The sequence below is a fragment of the Cicer arietinum genome, chromosome 2, assembly GCF_000331145.2.
Source record: "Cicer arietinum cultivar CDC Frontier isolate Library 1 chromosome 2, Cicar.CDCFrontier_v2.0, whole genome shotgun sequence".
Taxonomy (NCBI): Eukaryota; Viridiplantae; Streptophyta; class Magnoliopsida; order Fabales; family Fabaceae; genus Cicer; species Cicer arietinum.
Window position 1 is genome coordinate 2,962,843 of NC_021161.2, and position 11,117 is coordinate 2,973,959.

The window sequence follows — 11,117 nt, forward strand, 5'->3', positions numbered from 1 at the left end:
ACTAAAGCTTCGATTTTTCCTATAATCACACCATTTCTCATCAAAAAAATAAGGGGGGGTTTGAAAAAACAGAGAAAAATAAACAAGAATCACTCACTTTGTTTAATAAAGGTGAAGTTTTTATTGAATTTTGAATAGATCAGGTGTGATGTCGTGTTCTTCTTCATCTGGGTCGGAAGATGACGATGAGGGCTTCGATTCTTACCGGAAAGGTGGTTACCACGCCGTCAGGGTCGGAGATCAGTTCGCCGGCGGCAGGTACATAGCTCAGAGGAAATTGGGTTGGGGTCAATTTTCAACCGTTTGGCTTGCTTATGATACTACAACCTCTGTATGTTTTTTTTATCCTTTACTCTTCTCTCTATGATATTTTTTTTTTTTCAAATGGGGTTGTTTTGAATCCACCCTTTAATGATTTTGAAATTTTTTAATTTTTTTTTAATAGTTTTTGAAATTTTGTATGTGAGTTTTGTCTTTAGTGTGAAAAAAAACTAAATTATTGAAATCTGGTTTAATTTGTTGGATCAATGGAGTTGTGAAATTATGTGCTAGTTTTTTGTGTTTCATTATTCAAGTTTGTATGCTTTAAATGCTGTTGAGGTTACACAATTAATTTACTTTAAGTTTTAATATGCAATTGAAAATTAATATACTTTAAGTTAATATGCAATTGAAAATTAAATATTATCTAAGTATTTTTCTTGGTTCCTCTCTCTCTCTCTCTCTCTAAATGATACACTTAATGTATCTGATGTGTCTGAACATATGTTGTCCTTTTGTGTCTTAAAGGTATCATTTTGAATGGATCAAATTGATATGAATTGGATTTGATGTATGCAATGTTGCAATGGCAAAATTGGTCAATGATCATCACTTCATCAAAAATGTGACCATATAGAATGTGGATTTGGATTTTCTTCATTTGGAAAATCCTAAATTTCATGGAGTTGTGCATCTCAATTTACATTTTAATTAAGTATTTTGTACCTAACTTACCAACTTGAAACACAGACTCTCTGATCTTGATTGTACGGCGTCATATGTTCAACTGCAGAAAATTTAGAAAATGCAGGGAATCAGAATCTCTGGATTGCAAAGATTTGTCTGTTTGCAAACAACTAGAGTAGTAATAAATGTGTCTTTGTGGCTCTTCTTTTTTATGGTTGATCCTGATCGGATAATTTAGTGTATGATGCTCCTTTTTAACTGTAACACTTGATGCCTTTTGCATGTGTATCTATAAATAGGTGTTAATTTTGTTGGACAGTGTATAGTGAGCACCTTAGCGGCATTTGGAAACGCCGTGGTTCTGAGTTTCGATTCTTATTTGACACAGCGGAATGTTTAGATTTAGGGTTCTTATGTTATGTTTGTGATTTTCAGGCTTATGTTGCTCTCAAGATCCAGAAAAGTGCGGCTCAGTTTGTTCAGGCAGCCCTTCACGAGATAGATGTTCTTTCATCCATTGTTGACGGCGCCATTTCAGATTCAAAATTTGTTGTTCAATTGATTGACCACTTTAAGCACACGGGCCCTAATGGCCAGCACCAGTGCATGGTACTCGAGTTTCTCGGAGATAGCCTTCTTCGTTTAGTCAAATACAACCGTTACAAAGGCCTTCCAATGAATAAAGTTAGGGAGATGTGCAAATGCATTTTGATCGGTTTGGATTACTTGCATAGAGAACATGGTATTATCCACACAGACCTAAAACTCGAAAATGTTCTTTTGGCTTCTACCATTGATCCTGCCAAAGACCCTGTTCGATCTGGAATCTCCCCGATTTTAGAGAGGCCTGAGGGAAACATAAACGGCACGGTTACAAGTCTTATCGAGAAAAAGTTGAAAAGGAGAGCAAGGAGGGCGGTAGCTAAAATATCCGGACAAAGAGCTTCAATGGGAGGAATGGGAGAAGCTCCAAAACCGGGGAGAAACATTGATGGGATCGATGTGAGATGCAAAGTGGTAGATTTTGGAAATGCGTGTTGGGCTGATAAGCAATTTGCAGAAGAAATTCAGACAAGACAGTACAGAGCTCCTGAAGTTATATTGCAGGCCGGTTATTCTTTCTCCGTTGACATGTGGTCGTTTGCTTGTATTGCTTTCGAGCTTGCCACTGGTGATATGTTGTTTACGCCCAAAGTCGGACAAGGTTTTAGTGAGGATGAGGTATGATGGTTTGTTTGAAATGCTATTGCGGTTTAAATTATATTCCTTGTTTATGATAATTGTTCGAACACAGATTACTTACCTTATATTTTCCTGCCATTAATTTATTTCTGATCGAAGGCATGTCTTGGTGTCTAACACCGTCATCTTAATTACATTCAATTAATTTATTTTCTCAAATTATTACTAGTGTCGACAAGTCAGCTTCAATGTCATATCCGGTGTCCATGTTAGTATTTGTGTTTCACAGCTAAGTATATACTTTTATTATTTAATAGTTTGGGTAATGACTTCTTGTGAGTTCATTAGAAATTGTATGCACATATGTTCATAAGGAAGGAAAGCTTCAGTAACAATTTAAAACTTTTAACTAAGATATAATAGATGCATTCACATTAGTTGTTACATGATTGTGGAATATGTGAGTGAAATTAATGAGAAATCAATACAAGAAGGTACACATGAACGGAATTTCTCTTTGTTTACTGACAACTTAATGTCAAGCTGACATACATTTATGCAATATGTTATTTAGTACAAAGTGTTGTCAAATAGCGGCTACTGCTGTAGTATAGTGCTGTAGCGTAGCGGAATTTGAATAAACTGTTATTTTCTGCAATATGCAATTGACGACCCTGCTTCAAATTGGGGAAGCACAGATCTCTACACCTCCGATAGCATGTTAGAATAACCAATCTTTGTATTGTGTCGGTTTCAGGACCACCTTGCCCTGATGATGGAACTCCTCGGAAAGATGCCGCGGAAGGTAGTAAGTACACTCTCACACTGTCTGTGTATTTATTTATATAACTAATAACTAACTTTGGCAAATCTACTACTTGAACGTTGCAGGTTGCTACTGCAGGAGCAAAATCGAAGGATTTCTTCGACAGACACGGGGATCTCAAAAGGATTCGAAGGCTAAAATTTTGGCCACTTAACAAAATATTGATTGATAGATATAAATTTTCAGAGAGTGATGCTCTTGAGTTTTCGGAATTTCTTTCGCCTCTTCTTGATTTTGCACCCGAGAAGCGACCGACTGCGCAGCAGTGTCTGGAACACCCTTGGCTAATGGACAAGGATTGTTCCTAAAGAAATGAGAAATGAATCTAGTGTGGAAAAAGTGGGTGTTGGGGAAGTGAAGGGGAGATAAGTATTTGAGAGTCACCCTCTTCAAACATTATTGACTTTTGATTGTGATTTTTATTTTTTGGTTTGGTCAAATTCAATAAGATTTATTTTTTTATTGGATTAACTATACTATATGAGATTGTAAATTAGTAAAGAATTTTGTTCATCAAGAGATATAATATGACAGGAATTTTGTGTGTATATTATCCACATGATTTTAGTGATGATGGAATTCATCCATGTCAAGTGTCTTTTAGTTTTCCTACTCTATGAGTTTTCAAAGATAGGAGAAATGAATATTTTTAATGCTAATGTGAGTACTTCTTTTGGTGGTTTATCCACTGATTAATCGTTGGTTAATAAAAGTCTAATTATGTTGTCAGTTTCAAAATTAATGAATTGGATCTTATAATTATACAGTAAGGGGTTTTTTCTGTAACAATGTTATTGGTGCGAAGTTCACCGGTTTTGTCGATGGTTAATTTTCATCGAGTAATCGTTCGAACTTTAATCCTTGTTTAAGGGATTTAAGTTCAGTTCCACCCAAACCAATGTAATGTTGGTATATATTTAGTGATATTTTCACTATTCTTGTAAATCCACTTAATTATGTGAAACAAATGACATCATATATCAACTAAAAAAAATTATAATTCATAGAAGAAAAGTCTGACTTCCAACTATCATGGTCTCAATCACAGAAAACTTAGGTTGATGTTATTCCAGTCTCAACTTTTTTTGGTTTTTTACCAGATTCAATGATCCGATAGTGGAAAATTTCAATCCAGTAGTAAAAAAATTAGATTTATAACTTTACCGGAAGCTCCAATCTAATAGTATTTTTACATCATTTATTATGAATTGATTGAATATTCTTAATATTTTGAGCTGTTTGGTTTTGTTGGATTAGCAACCACTGACAATTTATGATTTGATTGGTTCTGTTGTGTACAACCTAGGTTTGGACTGCTTTTGGCCCAAATTTTGGCCATTACCAATTTTGGCCGGCCGATGGTTTTCATCATAAGATTTGAATTCCTTTTTAAAATAGTTTTTTAGGAATTGATTGAGTATTCCTAATATTTGAGCTCTACAACTATGACTAACTTGGTTTTTCAACAAACTTCTTCTCATCACCTTTATACTCCTCTCGTCAAACAGATTTGATAATTTCAATTATATATAAAGATATTGAGATATTATATTGCACATCAATCTTTTCTTCTATTCTTTTCAATATATGAGAAATTATTCCGTAAATACAAGTTTCATCTTGTTTCATAATATGGTATCATTGAGTCTGGTTTTAGGACCTTCATCACCTTCGACAATGGCAATATCACATAACAACAACAACAAGACCAATCTTGATCCTTGACAAACACCATTACTCCTTGTTACATTCACCCAAGTGAGGGTCCTTCTTCTGTAACTATTACCCATGTCCTTAATGGTACCAATTACAATTCTTGGACTTGTTCGATGACTAGAGCAATGGTGGGAAAAAATAAAATGGAGTTTCTTGATGGATATTTGTCATGCCAAGTAATTTTGATCCAACTCACAAGTATTGGTTGCGATGCAACAATTTGGTTCTTCAATGGGTCATTAATTCAATCTCACCATCAATAGCTTGGAGTCTTGTCTTCGAAGATAGTACTAACAAAGGCTAGATTGATTTAAAGGAACAACTTTCACAAGGCGATCTAATTAGAGTTTCATAATTGCAAAAAAAAAATTCACCCAATTAAACAAGGTAACATGAAAGTTTCAGATTTCTTTAGTGTTTTCACTGTGTTGTGGGAAGAATTGGATAGTTTTCGCTCTATACCACCACGTAATTGTACCTCCACAATCTATGTAAAAGAAAAGAGGGTGGTCACCTTTTTAACTGGTTTAAATGAGAGTTTTGATGTGGTTAAAACAAAAGTGTTGCTCATGGAGCCCCTGTCAAATCTCAATAGAGTCCTCTCTTTAGTTCTCCAACAAGAAATACATAATTGAGGGTCTAATGATAACACAAAATCTCAACCCTTTGTTAACGTTGCTAACACAAAGAAATGATCTTGGAAAGGAAAAGAAAATTCCAAGACTTGCACTCGCTGTGGTAAACTAGGTCATATTGTTCACATTTGTTACAAAAAGTAAGCGTTTCCACCTAATTTCAAATTCAAGAATGGTAGTTCTACCAATAATGTGTATTGTGAACAAGAAAGCACCAAGAATGTGGATGATGATGATTGTGGTAGCCAACAAGGTCCATTTACTCAAGATCAGATCAAAGGGATTCTGAACCTGATACAATAGGCTAATTTGGAGACTAAACATGCAGTCAACCACATTGTCTCCTCTTCCTAGGTTGGTTTATCCCCTGTTGAGGTAAACATTCCTTTATTGCTATCAATAATTATCACAAAGATGTGGTTTGGATTATAGAGTCTGGAACAATTGATCATATTTGTAATGATTTTAATGCCATCACTAAGTTTGTCAGAATTAAACCAATTAATATCAAGTTACCTAATGGGGTTGTTCCTACTGTTGACTATGCAGGAATTACTTTTGATACCAAATAATTAAAATTGGATTATGTTTTGTTTTTACCTATGTTTTCTTTTAATCTCATTTCTATCTAAAGATAATGTAATCAATTAAATTGTTATGCTATTTTCAATACTTATGGTTGTTCTATACATGACTTGAGGATAAAAAAGAGGATTGGTATTGTTGAAGGGCTTTACTACCTCAAGGGGTCAAGATAGTATTTGCAAAATTGTATAGATTGTGGTATAAATAGTATTAATAATCACAATTTTAGACATATTCCCAAATTAGCTTTATGACATTTTCATTTAGATCACATTTCTAACAATTATATGAAGATTTTGAATAATCAGTTTCCCTATATAGGTTATGGGGACAGACATGTTTGTGACATTTTCCATTTATCCAAACAAAAGAAGTTACTTTTTTTTTAATAGTAATCACAATGCTTGTGTCCTTTTTGATCTAATTCGTGCGGATATATGAGGCCATTTTCTATTCAATCTCAAAATCATTTTAAGTATTTTCTCACTATTTTGGATGACTATAGAAGGTTTTTTGGGTTATTTTCATGAGACACAAATCTGAGACTAGATACCATATTGAGTCTTTCATCAGACTTATTCTCAACCAATTTAGCAAGAAAATCAAAGTTTTGAGAAGTGACAATGGTTTAAAGTTTCTTAACTCAAATTTGTATTCTAATATGGGTATTGTGCATCAAACCAATGTGTTGAGACACCTAAGCAGAATGCTAGGGTGGAAAGAAAACATCAACAAATTTAAAATGTGGCTAGAAGTCTCTTATTTCAATCCAACCTACCTAAGATTTTTCGAACCTATGCTATTAACCATGTGGTTCATATTATTAACAGGATTCCTACTCATTTACTTAGAAATAAGTTACATTATCAATGTTTCTATAACACTAACCCTGATTTGACCAATCTTAAAGTTTTTTTATGCCTTTGTTATTCATCCACTCTTACTTCTCGTAGAATAAAATTTGATAGTCGAGTCAAGAAATGTGTTTTCTTGGGATATAAGATAGGTACAACCGGTAACCAGTTTTATGATATCTAAGATAAAAGTTTCATTGTTTCAAATATGGTTTTTGAAGTACTCATCATTCCTTACAATCCAAGAAATTCAAATTTAAGTAATTGAGATTGTATTCATGTTAATACTAGTGAACCTATTGTTATTGAGCTGCACAAAGCTCATTTTGATTGTGATTTGGAAGGGGACCATACCCTAAGCTCACATCCATATCAACTTGAGCAAGGTGTTGACTCCATTGTTTAGCAGCCTTATGAACATGAGCAAGGTGCTGATTCCATTTCTCAGCAAGACGAAGATAATAATGACAATCAACACATCAAAAGATCATGATGGGAAATATACCAACCATCCTATCTAACATGTTACGAGTGCCAAATCACAAGTCACTCAACAATCAAACCAGGTGCACCATATCCTATTTGTAATTATGTTTCATATGCTAATTTATCTCCTGCTCACAAGGAGTTTTATTTATCTATTTTAACTAAAATAGAACCAAAGAATTATGAGGAGGCAAATAAACATTCATACTGGAATAAAGAAATGGAAGTTGGATCGAAGGCTCTGGAAACCAACAACACATGGGAGATTGTAGATAGATACAAAGCAATACTTGTGGCAAAAGGATATAATCAAAGAGAATGCATGGACTATCTTGACACTTTTAGTTCAGTCACTAAAATGACAACCATCAAAGTTTTGTTGGCTTTTGCATCCATTTTTCATTGGCATCTTCCCCAACTTGACATCAACAATGCTTTCTTACATGGAGACCTACATGAAGATGTGTACATGAAATTACCATATGGAATCATTGGGAACAAAACAAACCAAGTCTACAAGATAATTAAATCCTTATATTGGCTAAAGCAAGCTAACAATGGCATGAGAAGCTACTCTCTGCATTAGTGAATTATGGTTTTCAACAAGCTACATCAGATCACTCCCTCTTCATTAAACATGATTCAAAAACTTTCACGGCCTTGGCCATTTATTTGGATGATGTAATTCTAGTTGGGAATAGTTTGGATGAATTTCAACATATCAAAGACATATTGTAGGAGATTTTTGGCACAAAGGGTTTGGGATCCTTGAAGTTTTTCCTTTGGTTAGAAGTAACAAAATCTAAGAGTGGTATCTCATTTTGTCAAATAAAGTATTGCATAGATTTATTGACATAAACATGCATAATGGAAAGCAAACCTGTTTCAACACCATTGGATGTTTCTCTAATATTACAACAACAAGATGGAACACCCAATATATATGCTATTGAATACATAAGACTCATTGATAGACTAATATACTTGATAACTACAAGACTTGACATCACCTTTGCAGTCCAACAACTCAGCCAATACATGACTAGTCTTAGTCAAACACATCATCAAACAACACTTAAGAGTCCTTAGATACTTGAAGAAGGCACCCGAAAAGGGTCCCTATTTTCTTAGAAATTCAGAGGTTAAACTCATTAGATTCACATATGAAGATTGGGCCACGTGCAAAGATTCTATGAGATCTTTTTTAGGCTATTGTTTCTTTCTTGGAAAGTCCATCATTAGTTGGAAATCAAAGAAATAGCTTCTTGTGAAAAAATCATCTTCAGAAGCAGATTATAGGGCTTTAAAATCAAGAACTTGTGAGTTACAGTGTCTAGTCTACCTCTTTAGTGACCTCCATACTAGTTTCAAGTGCACACCTTTGTTGTTTTGTGACAACCAGAGGGTTTTGCACATAGCAATGGCTTATTTCAATCGAGCTAATTGTGAGATTGCTTGCAATGGCTTATAGGATACTTGTTCTAGGTTGTTACTAGTTAGTTATTTCTATTATTTTAGTTATGGTTGTTACACTACTTCATCTTTCTTCTCTCTCATTGTATATATAGAGATTGAGATGCTATATTGTAAGTCAATCTTTTCTTCTATTCTTTTAAATATATGAGGAATTATTCAATAAATACAAGTTTTATCTTGTTTCATAATAATATGTGCTACCTCTTATGCCTCTCTAAAGATTTAGCATAATTATATTCCTCAATTTAGATATGTTTCAATTGTTGATACCTTAATTATTACCAGTCATCGATTGTAGTTTTTTCTTGTTGTCTTTTCTTTTCCCTTGCATTATATATATATATATATATATATATATAAATAAATTTAAATAAATAAATAAAAATTAAATATAAAAAAAAATATAAAAAAAAAGCTTAACAACTTGAAAGAGTGGAGTTTCATTGTGAATGTTCTCGATTTTACAAAATTCTCCAAGTTTAAACCAATTTGTAACAAATGTTGAAAATGTGAACTTAGAAGTTTCTTCAGCATCTAAGTAGAGATGAACAAGATAGATTAGGTTGGACTTTGCAACATCTTAATCCAGCGTAGGTTAAAAATATTATAACTGAACTTAACATATTGAGCCAGTTTGTTACATTTTTATAAAAAAATAAAAATAATTTTTATAGTATTACATTTTTTTTTGTTTTGAATTTTTAAATTTTAAAAACGAATGACTTAAATATATGATAGGTCTATGCAATAACATGTTTTTATTTATTTTAATTATTGTAAGTTTTTGTTTGACTTTTGTCCTTATAAATATTTTTGTGTTTTTTATTCTTGCTCTTTTATTTTAGTTTTTAGAAAATTAATTTTTATTGGAAAGAGTTCCTCTAATATATATAATATTTAATTTTAGTCCCTCAATTGCTAGGTATATAAGGGATTACAAGGACCAAATTCAATAAAAAGCAATTTTGTTGGGATTAAAACAAAAGAACAAAAACCAAAAATTAAAAAAAAAATTTACAAGGACTAAAAATCAAACAAAATAACTTGTAGGAACAAAAAAAACACATATTTGCAGAGACTAATAATATATTTAAGACAAAAAAAAAATTTAAATAAACCTTCAAATGAAAAATTTTCTTAAATAATTTATCATAAAATATTATTTCAAGTATTTCATCTATTTACTATAAAACTTTTTAAGATAATAAAATTTTAAAAAATAATTAAAATCAAAAGTTATTTTAAGAAGTTTCTCATAAAAATTATTTTTGAGAGATACCATAAAAAAATGGTCTTTATCATATAAATTTTTTAATAAATAAATATTTAAATTATTAAATATTAAAATTATTATTTTTATTCGATAATAAATGAGTCTAAATAATTTCTACTAGTTTTTAGTTAATTTGATTAAAAACCATTTAATTTTTTTTTTAATTTATTATAATCGGAGCCATGATGCCATTGTTGTAGATCTATTGTGATGATTTGATTTGACCTTTCTAAAATTATGATAAAAGATTCTTTTGTAAAAAAACCCTCATAAAACTTGTTTAAAGTCTACTTATTATTTTTTTTACAAAATTTACACCAAAATTATTATTATTATCATTATTATTATTAAATAAATATTTTTTCGTCTATTTAAAAAGACTAATGAATTAATAATTTTATGGTATTAAATTTTAATTTAATATTTAACATAACTTAATAGAGTAACTTATTGTATATGAGATTATATTAAATTTTATTTTATAATAATTTTTTTAAATAGGTTAAAAAATTTACTATGTAAATCAATATACTTAAAAATTAATGAAAAATTTAAAAAATTAATGATTTACCATAAAGTATAAAATTTAATATATTAATAATAGTAATAAAAAAATTATTTAAATCGACAAACATAGTAGATAAAATGAATTTTTGGTGATCTATAATTCGAATTTTACTAATTAAATAAATTTCTAAAAAAATTCTTGATATTATCTATTTCAAAAAGAAATATGGTTTTGTTCGGACATAATTAGGATAAATAAGTTAAGTTGATCATCATATAGTCTAACATACAACATGTCAACGTCAGACCAATATTTTTTATTTATAAATTAGGCTAAGACTTTTTTAAAATTCGATTTTAATACTAAGTTTTGTTTTTATTTTGTATTAAATCATAAATTTGTTATTATTTTCTGTAATTTAAACATATTATTCTAAATCAATGATTGAAATATTTAAAGATATTATTTTAAAATTAAATTGAACTATTATGTTAATATTAATGTCACTTTAATTAATAAAAAAATTTCAGTCTCTAAATTTTTTTTTTAAATTTGTTCTGATATTTCTATTTCATTCAAACCACTGGACAACATCAAACTACAACTCTCATGTTTTTTTTTTTTTTTT

The 11,117-nt window shown here is 30.9% G+C and overlaps 1 pseudogene; it reads left to right on the forward strand.

The window, feature by feature from the left end:
• LOC101506029 (uncharacterized) lies at positions 1-3,504 on the forward strand (annotated as a pseudogene).
• Positions 3,505-11,117: the final 7,613 nt, after the last annotated feature.